The sequence below is a fragment of the Tamandua tetradactyla genome, chromosome 15, assembly GCF_023851605.1.
Source record: "Tamandua tetradactyla isolate mTamTet1 chromosome 15, mTamTet1.pri, whole genome shotgun sequence".
NCBI classification, from domain to species: domain Eukaryota; kingdom Metazoa; phylum Chordata; class Mammalia; order Pilosa; family Myrmecophagidae; genus Tamandua; species Tamandua tetradactyla.
The window spans coordinates 8,217,735-8,231,536 of record NC_135341.1 but is presented as its reverse complement, the minus strand read 5'-3'; positions in this window follow the sequence as shown (position 1 = coordinate 8,231,536).

Sequence of the window (13,802 nt, the reverse complement as noted above, 5' to 3'; positions counted from 1 at the left end):
TGCTTCACTGTTCATGAAACATTAGCTTTCTTCTTATGTGAAACATAGGCCTCACCACTTTCAAGTGGCCAGAACATCTAGTAAATGAAGTCCCAATTTGATAGAGCATGTGATTCTGGACAGTCCCGGAGTTCTCACCCTGGGAGCTCGCGGAGAAATCAAGACCCTAACCAAGGGATGGTGCTGCGAGGGGTTTTGACTTAGTTGCAAGAAAGGTTTCAAGGACGATTCAGTGTGTACAGCCAAATAGTTTAATAAGTTCAATGCCAGAGAGCCCTGGGAATTCTCAGCTGGATGCCGGAGAGCCCTGAGTATATTCAGAGAATCAAGACCCTGAGCAGGGCTGATGCCATGAAGGTCTTGACTCGGCGACAGGAAAGAAATTGAGGACTAGCCGTGCGCACAGCTCAGGAATCCAAAGGCGAGCCAGTATGTACAGCTCAAAACTTAAATGTATAGTGAAAGTACGTGCTCGAAGAGAGTTGAGCGTGGGCATTTTCCAAAGGAGGAAAAGCCCTTTCAGGCTGGGATTTCCACCTTATGGTGGGCCTTTCTCCCTCTGGTTATGCTAATAAGGGATTGATGAGCTGCGCTTTTCATTGGTGCTTTTCGCAGGCCAAACTGAGTGAGGGATGGGTGTGCATGTGCCAGATGGAACTTCTTGTTATGGGTTTTAGGGTCACTCCCCCCCCAACTTCCTTCCCTATCTAGCCTGTCTCACATAGACTATAGAGAAAGGATTTCAACCAAGATAAAGTGAGGACGATCATAGCAATTGTCATGGTATTGAGGTGATTTATAGGCACAGGATTCACCTAGATTACCCACCATCAAACTTCAACTAGGCCCCTTCTGATATTCCTGCCTGACAAAAATCACAGCTCTGGATGCACTGTCACTATTGAATTCCGCACAAGAAAACGTGGCTTTGAAAATTGCACATAACTTACACCTGAGGACCCAGGTGATTGTATTAAGAGAATTGTCTTTTTATATACAGAGGTTTGCTTTTCTTGAATAAAAACGTGTGTTTTGTGCTTGTGTTGGGACTCTCTTTTTTTCTTTTTATAGAAATTTTAGGTTCAGTTTGTTTCTTCTAAAGAATTACTTATTGCTGTGTGCAGTTGTGTTGGTTTTTTATTTGTCTCATTCTGCTATTAACAGTTATTTACAAGGGGGAAGAAATCAATATTGAACATTGACCATTGTCAAACCACCATATGCTATCTGCCTCATTAAAATGAAGCCATGCAGACTATAATGGACTCTAGTTTCAGAAGTTGGCCATTGGGCAAGGAAGCATTTTTGTTCTTAGGTCAACAAAATTTCATTCATACTGCAAATCACTTTGCTTGCAGCCTCTGTGCAAAACCTGGGCTTGTTTATCAGGGATTTTTGGATGGCATCTGCTATCTGTCTGTGTGCCAGAATCTTTGAAGAGAGCATTGTTCTTGGGTGGTGAATTCCAGTTTAGGACAGAGAAGAACATTCCTCCCGGAAACAACCCCTTGAGAACCAAGCCCTCTGCGTAGTATTTCTTACTCTGGGTATTTCTCACACTTGGTTGAGTTTTACTATGTGTGTGCCTTTATTTATCCTGAAATTTTGCCGTTCAGCCCAGGGGTAAGCTATACTAATGTCCATGGGTGAAAATTTGTCAATAGGCTGTTGGGTGTCCATGTTTCCATAACTTTCTCAGACAAAATTTCTTTCCAGTTTCCTTTCCCTATTGTTTTCATCTAGAGAGACTCATTTGGATGCCAATTAAAACTGAGAGGATATTATAGGGTTCACAATGTCAATCATTTTCACCACCTTTGAAAACACATGTTATTTTAAACAAAATCAAAGTTTAGAGAGCATTTTTCACTGGTCTATCCACAGCCGGTCAGTTCAGCTTCCTTGGACACAGGTTTTACCAGTTGCCACCAATAAGGAATCATTCTGCGATGTCTCCAGAATTTGAAACCCTTTGCCACTTTGAATCTGACTTTTAAATGTCCTTTTGCAAGGGCTGCCAAGAGGGAACTTGTATTCAGAGAGCCAGTGTTTCATTTGCAATTGAAAGGCCCTATCATTGAATGTGGTCTTTAAAGGGAAGGGAAAGAGCCAAAGTTGGAAAAGAAGAAACTCAAGGAAGAGTTCCTTTATCTTAGAGTAGATACTGTGGGTATCTCTATTCCCAGATTTTTACTGTTTCTTAAACACTCCACTTAATGCCTATCATGGACCACTGGTTTATGATCGTGAATGGCTTGAAGTCAAAGTTGTAAACCAGGTCACTTAAACCCATCAGAATTTAGCCAGTGGCTCTTTCACATTTGTGAGAATATTGTTAGCCTCCCCACCAAGTTAGCATCAATTCTGACCTTTAAATGATCACAGGAAGGAAGTCTGCCTTCTCAAAAGAGAATTCAGACTAGTTTTGACACAGAAGACAGAATTTGCCAATGATACTCTGGGCAGAAGCAGGAATGCTCAGGGCGGGAAAAAGTACAGTGCCTGTGAGCGGTGGGGACAAATAGAACTCAAAGGTGGGGAATGGGATGTGGGGATGCTAAATATGGGGGCAAGGGGAGTGTAATCAACCAGATTAAAGACATCAAAGTTTAGAGCAAATGGACCAAGCTCTCTTGTGTAGCTAGGAAAGATGGGGACCTAACAAAACATTTTTAAGTTGTTTTTGGTTCTTTTTTTTTGCGCATGGGCAGGCACCAGGAATTGAACCCGGGTCTCCGACATGGCAGGCAAGAACTCTGCCACTGAGCCACCATGGCCCGCCCTGTTTCTAAGTTTTTGTATTTTTAAGGTTTAAACCACCATAAAGATACTAGCCAAAAGGAGGGCAATGAGACACGTAAAGAAGATGCTTACAGGAAGGCACAGTTTGAAATATCCATTTAATCCCCACCAACCAGAGAACCAGATGCAGGCTTGACCTAATTACCCAGATGTCAGACTCTGATTACTAACTGAGGTGGCCCCTAAATTAATGTGCATATAAGCAGCCCCAGACTAAGGTGGGCAGAGACCTGAAGATAAGGGCTGCCCTACGATTAGCTAGTTTGGCTGCCTAGGCTTGGGCAGAGACTCAACTCCTCTGTTCCTAAGGATCTTTGCCTCAGGGAACTGTGGTTTAGTGAAAAGAAAGCACTAGAGCTTCTAAACCAGACTCCCTGGATTAACATCCTAACTCATATGCTTAACAGCTGTGTGATCTTGGGAGGATCTCCGAGCCCAAATACCTCCTCTTTGGAGTAAAATGATCATGCCTGCTTGCAGTGGGTAGGATGGAGTTCAAAAAGAATGTATAGTGTCTGGCAAAGGCAGGTGTTAAATAGATGATAGTTGTTATCTGTCCAATGAGGGGCTGAATGACATCTGTGATTCCATGTAGCCCCTTAGAATTATCTCCTTCCGTGGATCATTGCCACTGGTTTTAAATTTTCCACTGTATGCATATTCACCACAATTATACAGCGCATACTTATTTCTTCATATCCTTAATAAAACTCATTTTCCTTTTGCTGTTTTCATCAGTTTATTTCAAAAGGAAAGAACAGAATCACCAGCACACAATACAACAATTTGCCATGAGACAAATTATTTCTCTAACAGGACTTTACAGAATATTTCCACTGTGTGTTTGCACCCGGAGACACTGAATGAAATCTTCTCTCTGATAGCACCTTCTGTCTCTCTTGGGATGTGACATTACAGTCCAATTATTTTTACTGTCAGAAATAATTTTCTTCATCTCTAGTCCAGATTTACTGTAATATCAGATTGTGCCATGTTGACCAATTTGCTCTTCTCTTGGATTTTCTGGACATTGTGGTGGTTAAGTTCTTGTGTCACCTTGGTTAGATTGTGGTGTCCAGTTGTTTGGTCAAGCACGCCCCAGCCGGGCTGTTACTGTGAGGGTATTTCGTGGAATTAAATCATAGGTCATTTAATTGGATCTATGGCCGCTTACAGCTACATTCAACAGAGGAGGTTGCCTTCAGCAATGAGAGAAATGGAAGGCCTTCAGTTCTCCTTTTAAGGCCTTCCAATCAGTGGACGGCCCTAAAAGGAGAACTGATGATTTCAGCAGTAAGAAAGAAAAATTTTTATCTCCATTTCAACCAACCAGCTTCTCCTGGGAAATTCACTGAAACCTTCATCAGAGTTCCCAACTTTGCAGCCTGCCCACTGGACTTGCCAATTTCACAGTCCCATGAGCCAGTTCCTATAACAAATTTCTTAATATTTACATAGGACATATCCTGTTCCGTTCTGTTTCTCTGGAGAACCCTGACTAACGTACAAATACTAACATACTTTCACGGGGCAGGGGCAGGATAGCAGTTGAAGGTAATACTTTCATCAGTAGCTTCCTTTAACAAACCTATAAGGGTCCTTTCTCTTTTAATATTTACTGTGCTTCTCTGCCACTGGGAATGTATCAAAGCACAAATTAACTGGAATGCCACTGTTGTAGTTTGTTAGCTGCCAGAATGCAACACACCAGAGACAGATTGGCTTTTAATAAAAGGGGGTTTATTTCATTAGTTCTTCAGAGGAAAGGCAGCTAACTTTCAACTGAGGTTCTTTCTTATGTGGGAAGGCACAGGGCGGTTTCTGCTAGTTTACAGTTCTAAGGCCAAGAAAATGTCCCAATTAAGCAAGTCTACAGAAATGTCCAAACTAAGGCATTCAGGGAAAGACACCTTGATTCAAGAAGGCCAATGAAGTTCAGGGTTTCTCTCTCAAGTGAGAAGGCACATGATGAACATATTCAGGGTTTCTCTCTTAGCTGGAAGGGCACATGGCAAACATGGTGTCATATGCTAACTTTCCTTCCTGGCTTCTGGTTTCATGAAGCTCCCTGGGAGGCATTTTCCTTCTTCATCTCCAAAGGTCGCTGGCTGGTGGACTCTCTGCTTCATGGTGCTGCAGCATTCTCTGCTCTATCTGAATCTCCCATTCTCCAAAATGTTTCCTCTTTTATAGGACTCCAATAAACCAATCAAGACCCACTCAAATGGGTGGAGACATGTTGTCACCTAATCCAGTTTAACAACCACTCTTGACTAAATCACATCATCCAAGGAGATGATCTGATTACAGTTTCAAACATACAGTAGTAAGTAGGGATTATTCTACCTTTATGAAATGGGATTTTGATTAAAACATGGCTTTTCTAGGGGACATCCATCCTTTCAAACCAGCACAGCCACTAACATAATACTCACTTAACAGAATCTTTGAATTCTCAGCTTTGAGGAACAGGAAACATATAATGACAATCAGAGGATATGAGGAAATAATTTTAAAACACAAGAAAATCTGCAAAGGTTCACCCAGGTGTCAGTAGAGTAGATTATGTACAGGCTATTAGTGGGCCACAGAGCCACCTACACATACACCTATAAAAGATTCTTAATGTCCTGCAAGATCTGGAAAAATTAAAGAAAGAATAAACCATATTCACATTACTGTATCTCCCAACATGAAAAGGGGGCTGATACAAATGGAAATATTTTTCTAAAACTAGTATTGAAATTAAGACACTTTTTTTTACAATTTTTGTTTCAGCTTTCTGGTTGATTTTCAGTTAACCAAAATTATTTTTTTCTGAATAGTTAATTTTTTAATCATTTTTGTCTTTGTAGACATTATCAGTTAAGATTCTTCTGATTCCAATGACAATTCAAAGGATAATTTTTTTTAATCCACTACTTCACATAATTGGAAGTTTTAGGGTGGGAAAAGCTTCAAAGTTGGTGGAGCCAGTGACTCAATCATGTAATCAAATTGGTTTATTCCATCTGTGTGGGCTTCTGACTGATAACAAGATGACTATAGCAGTTCAAGGGATTCCACTCCAAAAAGCCAATATCAGGAAGGAAAAAGAAAGATTATATTTCTTAGGAGTAAGTAAATTTTCACAGAGACCCCCTATGATGGATTGAATTACGTACCCCAGTCTAAACGAGTTCTTAATCTTAATCCATGTTGCTATGAGTGAGAGCCCACTGTAAATAGAATCTCTTGAAGATGTTATTTTTGTTATTGAAGTGTGGCCCAACTGAATGAGGGTGAGTTTTAATCGGGATTCCTGAAGTACTTTTTATAAATAGAAGAAATGCAGACATTGTCAAAAAAAAAAAAAAAAAAAGGTCAGGGGTTGAAGCCAGAAGCCAGAACGCAGAGGAGAAAGGAGAGAACAGTCACTATGTGAGGCAAGGAAGTGAAACAAGCCAGTGAACCCCCAGGAATCACTGGCAGCCAACACCAGAATTTTCTAGACTTTGGGGAGAGAGCGTCAACTTGCTGATGACTTGATTGTGGGCATCTCCTAGCATCAAAAATGCAAATCAATAAATTTCCTTTCATTAAACCAACGCTTGGTGTGGTACTTCTGGTAGCAGCTCAGGAGAACTAGAGCACTTGTTTAAGACTTACTGATCAGTCATATGCCCATTCCAATCACTGGTGAAAGACAGAGAATTTCTCTAAAAAGAATCAGGATCAGCCCTGAGTTAGTGGCTGTGTAGGAGAGAAGGAGAAAACTTAACACTATTGTTGTTGCATCAAGAAAAAAAAAAGAAAGAAAAAGAATACAGTGTGCATATCCAACAGTGTCTAATACACTGGGTTTAATTGAATTTTAATTTGATATTCTCACCAAAATCCCCTAAAAATGAATAATCCATTGTATATACTGAACCCATTGTCTATGGAGGTATAGACCTTAGTTATTTGGGAAGATTTTGGTTTATAAAGTGTCCAGTAGTGTTCTTGCTCTTGCTGTTATGATTTTGAGGTCTCTTGTTTTGTTTTGTTTTTTTAACTAGAGTTCACTGAGCATACAGTTTATAAAATCCTCAAGTATCTTTTCATACAAGCACAGTTTGAAGGGTGAACTCCTTCAGTAAATCAGAACACTTGGAATGTGGGCTTGGAGACGATTTAGTTTAAAATCAATTCTTTCAGAAAGTGATAAGGAAAGAACAGGGAAACTATCACAGAAATCCACAGAGTATGCCAGGTTTTGTGTTCCAGCTTTGAACTCAGAACGGTTGTGGTTTTGCTTCATTCAGTGAAATAAAATATTTAGTTTTGGCTTAGTAGAGGACTGTGGGAAACCCAGTGGGTGCCCAAGAGAGGCCTTTGGGTGGGTAAACATCCCTCCTTTACTGGGAAGGCTCTGTATTTTTCTTCTAATTGAAGAACTGGGGGTTATCCATTGCCCCTCAGCATTGCCCTTTTCCTAGGTCCCAAGGACATACTGATATTGAACAATTCGCTTTATGTTCCCTAAACTTGTTGAACCCTTAATCCTTTATCATTACCCATTGTTTACTGTCTCACAGTCAACTTTTACTTCTTATAATCAGCCAGTAAAACAGAAAATACATCAAAGTCTTTGATATTTTCTGAAAAGATCTGAAATTATTCTTAACAATTAAAAACTAGGTGGACTATTGTATGGTTCCTCTGGATATCTGAAATGTGATGTTGTGCTATTCTCATATGTTTCTGTGAAAGAGGGAAAGAGTCTTTATTAAAGCAGTTAGTATGGGCTAGGCTCCCTGTTAAGCTTAAAAAAAAAATTATGAGAAATTACTTCTATTGATTAAAAGCATAATTTTCCATATATATATATATACATGAAAGCAACATCCAATGTTTAAAACATATTAAGATTCTAAAAAAGTAAATGATCACAATAATCATTTAAATAAAAGCAATTTGAAGGTAACATAACAACTGTCTAACAATGTACAACCAAACCTCTGTGTTAAGCTTTTCTAGGCAGTACTGTACATAAAACTTTCGTCAACTTTCCGAACTAGGTGACACTTCTTGTCACCCACCAAATTACTATTCTTCATTTTTCCTTTTCTAACAAAATCCAGCTAAAAGTATCAGACTCCTTTGTAGCTAAATAGCCACGGTATGAGAGTTTTTACCAGTGAGAAACAATTGGATATTTGCTCTGGGCTTCAGGGAAAGCTTTTGCTTTCCTGGTACAAGGCCCACCTCTTCCAGCTCTAATCATGTCCCTTTACCCTTCCCCATATAAAATATAAACATCTTAAATATTTTCTCTATACACATTTAGAACCACATTGGATTGTGTCCTAATTTTTCTTTCAACCCTTCAACACACTTTAGAAAATTGAAGTGGAGAGGCAAAGCTTACTCTGTTTTTCCTGTACTCCTGGTGTTCCAAGTTTTCCCCTATCATTTTCTTTCTGCTTAGAAAACTTTTTTAGCCATTCTTTTAGGGTAGGTCTGATAGTGATAAATCCTCTTAGTTTTTCTTCATCTGAGAATATCTTAATTTTCTCTTCACTCTCTTTTGCACTTTTCATCTTTTTACTTTTTAACATAATTTTTTTTTTATTATAGAAGCTATAGGTTTACAGAAAAATCATGCAGAAAATACTGGGCTCCCATATACCAACAGTGGTGGGTCTAAGCTGAGTGCATCCAGTAAAAACATATTCTTAGATAAAATCCATTCCTGTGGGTGTGGACTCATTGTAAGTAGGACTTTTGATTAAGCTGCTTCAGTTAAAGTGTGACCTTCTCATTTAGGATGGGTCTTAATCCTATTACTGGTGTACTTCATAAATGGAAGCGAGAGAGGGGAAGGCTAGCCACAGGAGCAAGAACCTCAAAACAATTAAACATAGAAGAGAAGGGAGAGACCAGCAGGCACTGCCCTGTGCCTTGCTGCGTGGCAGTGGAGCCAAGGATCACTGGTACTTGGTCTTCAGGAAGAAAGCATTGTCTTGACACTGCCTTGATCTGGACATTTTCCCAGCCTCAAAAGTGTAAGCTAGTTAAATTCCCATTGTTCAAGCAGAACCATTTCATGGCATGTGCTTTCAGCAGCCTAGGAAACAAAACCAGGTTTTGGTTCCAGAAGAGTGGAATGTTGCTATTACAACTACCAGAAATATGGAAACAATTTGGAAATGGATAATAGTACTGGCTGGAAGTATTGTGAGGTGCTTGATAGAAAAGGTCTAGATTGCTTTTGAAGAGCCTGTTGGTATAAGCATGGATGCTAAGGATATTTCCAATGACAGAAATGCTGAAGTGTCATTGGAAACAGAAAGGTGATTCTTGGCAAAATTGAGTCCTGATGTCTGAAGGAAGGGAGAATTTGAGAGTGATGAGCTTGGATATTTAACTGAGGAGATTTCCAAGCTAAACGTGAAAGTACAACCCTACTTTCTCCTTGCTCATAGTAAAACACAAGGAAAGGGATAAGCTGAGAACTTAGATCCTGGGCACAAAGAGACCAGAAATTGATGGACTGGAAAATTCTCAACTTCCAGAGAGTGAGTCCCCAGAGAATAGTACTCATTGTGAGAGTTTAAGAGAATATGTATCCAGTCAGCCATTTCAGGGCAAGTCAGGATTCAAAATGCAGTTATCCAGGAAGGATCAGTGGAAAGCTATGTTGTCTGATGGTTGGGACCCCTTTGTACTAAATGCAAAACTGACAAGGTTTTGCAAGATCTGTATGAACAGAACCACTGCCAGCCTGGACTGAAAAGGGACAGAAAAAGGGTAGAGTGAAGGAAAATCACTTGAGGAATATTTTATAAACAGTTAACCGAAGGCCCAGTGAAACAAACCCAAAGGCACAGGTGCCAAATGCCGGGTTGTATCACACCAAGTCTAAACTAGGACCTATGGAACCTGGTTTCCAGTTCCATGTCATTTCCTTCTTATGACATTAATAAAACTGCTAAGAATAACAAAAGAAGTTAATGTATCAATTTCCCTGATATTCATGGAAATCAAAGAGTTTGTCTGAAGGTAATCAATGAGTATAAATAAAAGTAGAGACAGAGTCTTTTTAATTCATTTGTTTCCTACAAGCTGCAGTATAATTTCTACTAAGGAGGATTCCAGGCAATTGCTCCAAGTTGGGGCAATTGTCTTCCCATGAAAGAAGTATCCTTGGAAATTAAAATCTATGTGGAATACTGGGGGGCTATCCACAGCCTGGATTGTGTGACTCATACAAGTGAAGCTTTTCTAGTTATGCTAATATTCATTTGGCAGCCGCCTGTATAATTACCTAAATAGTCATGTAGGAAATGTTAATTTCTGCAAATGTAGTTATTCATAACTTGGTGCCAATTGTATCACCCTCAATAGAGATAGGTCTTTAGGTGTTACTGGGGTTGGGGGCAGGGCTTCTGTATTCAGTCAGCCTTGGGAAGTCCTTGAACTCCCTGAAGTGAAATCTGGAAGGACAGGAAATGACAGGAGACCAAATGCAGCATAAGTATGCATGTAATGAAATACAGGCATCCTTCAGTGGCTGCCTCTCAACTGGCTGGCCCCGTGCACAGGTTGTACCAGATGGTACTCTCATGGTTTCCATCAATGTGGAAATTTGATGAAGAAGGGGAGGAGAAAAATGGATGAGAAAAATAACACCAATCTGCACAGCTGAAAATAATTATGATTACGTAGCTAATGATCCAGGGAATTAGACAAAGCCAAACCCATCAGAACTCAGGCCACATGCAGGCAAACGTCACAACTTAATGACAAAAGATGAATTGTTTTGTCTCCTATATTATAACAAACGATGCGGAGTGGTGGCTCTTATTTCCGAATAAAGTCAAGTCAAACGGTGAGCCATGTAATGAATGAGTGTTTTCGTTTTGAATAGGAATTGAGCTAGCAGCAGTCTTGGACTATTAAAAAAAATCAGGAGACTTCAATAAATATTATACTGATATCCATTTCGACCTTTTGGAGTGATAAGCAGTGACCAACAGAATGTTAAGATGTCTTTTTGCCAGCAAAATATAGATTGCGATTGTTTGGTGGGAAGGGTCGAAAATTTCACTTTTTTGTAGTCATTTCAAAGCATTTACTGAGGTTCTGCCATGAATATGACGCTACTTCACAACCTGTGGTAGAAAAAGGAAAGAAACTGCCCATCCCAATCCTCACAGCAGTATCCACCTGAAGATACTGATTGTGGATGGGTAAATGATTGTTGTTTTCTACAGAGAACCTGCTGAGGCTTCTGAAATTCTCCCTTCCATCGAAGCTGTGAAGGCTGATTTGCACATATTCATTGTTCAAGTATTCATTCTTTAATTCATTCATTCGGTCATTAGGCAAATTTTTTTTAACACCTCATATGGTTCATACACTGTGTGTGTCTGTGCTTGGTGCTAGGTCTAAAGTGGTGAGCAGCATTTTAATATTAATATTAAAATATACTATATATGAATATACATTTTAATATTAATATTAAAATATACTATATATGAATATATAGTATATTAAGCTATGATCTGTTAAAAAAGTAAATGGTACAGGGGAACCACAGTGTCAACATGTGAGATTATGTGACTTATTAGAAAAGTTTATGGGAAAAGGATAGAAGTATAAATGTCTCAATATTATTAGCCTATGAGAAAAAAATGTAAAGCAAATACCATTAATATTTTTTAATCTTAGAGAACATGTTTATAAAAGCTGCACTAGGGGAGTGGATAGCGTGGAAGTTTGGCAATGAAAGACAAAACATTTTAAGTCCATGTAATTGGTTGAACTTCAGCCAAAATTGATAGCAAATGCAACTCTTCCCCATCTGCTGTTTTATGTAAATGAGTCAGTGATCTCATTTAGTTTTCTAGGAGACAGGTGTCCCTATTGCTAAAGCAGCTACTTGGTTGGCACCTAGCCCCAGTCTCAGGCAAGTCTTGAGTTTAGCTCTGGGGTGGGACTCAGATTACAGCATGATCCTGAGAATCCCTGGACTAGAGAGTGAGGCCAGCAGAGAAAAAGACTGAAGGTGTGTATCCAGCGTGTCAGGGGACTGTAAAAGCCGTGGGAGATGGGGTTCAAAACTTCTGAGCATACGTTCTCTAGTTGATTCCTCCAGAGTGGAATTCTGCCAGGCAGAAAGCTCTGAAGGAAATTTTTGGTACAAACTTTCAAGCTCAAATTTTGAGAATATCCAGCCTGACTGGATAGGACCTTGTTTCTTTCTGGCTCTTTCATCCATATTCCAGATATACAAGAGAATGCAAATATTTTAAAAATATTTGTAGGGATATGATATCACACACACTTAGGGGAATATCCTTAACTTTTAGTGAGCACCTCTTGTTGGTGAATAGAGAGGTAGAGATGAGCACAGATTATGAAGAGAAACTGCTTGGGTTTGAATCCTCTCATTGCCACTTCTTAGCTGTGTAACTCTAGGAAAATTACTTAACCTTTCTGATGCTCATATTCTTCATCCATAAAATGGAGATAATTGTACTACCAATCTCTTGGGGTTGCTATCAGGGTTAAATTAGTTAATTCACGTAATGTACTTAGAACATTGCTTGGCATGTAATAAGTGTTCCAAACAAGTTATCTCATACTACTGTATGCCAGGACCTATGCTAAGACAGTGAAAGCAACGCAAAACAAAAACCACATTATTTAATTATGACATCAACCATTTGGCACAAGTACCATATATTGCCATTTACAGATGAGGGCACTGATCTTCAGAATGGTGAATGACAGGGACAATATAAGGTGGCACATTTATTCTGTCTAATGCCCAACCAAGATCTTTTTACTGTAACTAGTTGTTTCAGATCAAACAGCTAAGCTGTAGGAAAAGCACAGGGACTGTAACCTTGGATTCCCAGTTCTCAGACTGTACCTTTTTATACATTATGTGAACTGCAATCAGAAAAGAACATAATAATTTCCAATTTCTGACTTTATATGTGCAAAGGGGAAATAGTCACCATTTGGTGAAGGATGCTAATTTAATGATGTCCTACTAAAAATAATAAAGTCCATGAATGTTTAATTTTTCTTCAAGAAATTATTAATTGCTTCTATTTAGTAAGTATTATGCTCAGTCCTAAAGTTATAGTGGTAAATAAGATGGATGAGGCAGCCAGGGGCAAATTTTTAATACCTTTTAATTATTCAGATTATTTTTTCTTGTACTCTCAAACCAAATTGTGAAATTAGTTCTGATTTGGTAGGTTTTCACTTACAGGTTCCAATTATGTTTGTCCATAACTATTTCATAGCAATCATGCTATTGCCTCTAAAAAAATTATCACTTGTGGCATTTAAATGAAGAGGTGGTTTTAATTATCATTCTATTGGAAAATTGCTCACTAATATCTGTGTATTTGCATGTTCTTCCATGAATGAATGGAGTCTGGGTTGGTGCTAGGCTGACATCTCCAGGCCTTTAAGAGCTTCTAAAAGAGGTAGACCATAATGAAGGCATTCATTAGAGGGCTGTGAACCAGGAAGGTGGAACACATTGAAGTTCCCACATCATCATTCATACTAATCTGATTAACTCTCCCAGTCTTAGTTCCAGAGTGCAGGGATCAGGAATTTTGGCAACCATCTGGTAACAGAAGTCCCTCCCTAAGGACCTTATACATTTCTGCCCATATGTTCCCTGTAAAATTGCATTGCCTACGGCTTCCTTCCCACAGCTTATGTCTGCAAAGATGACCAACCAACCAGATCTTGTGATAGAGCCCTTCAGCCTCCAGGATTATGGCAATTTTATTCATATTGCATGAATTCATATGCATACTCTTTATTGATAATATGAGCTCTGAGAATAATAGCGCATGCATTAGACATGAGAAGACATTATATAGCACCGCACATGCTATACATAGAGTCATTTTTAAAAGGCCCTTTGTCACAAAGCACACAAAAAGATAGTGCCCCTACTATTTTACCAGACAAAGCCTGGAAGGAGACATTAAGGACATAGG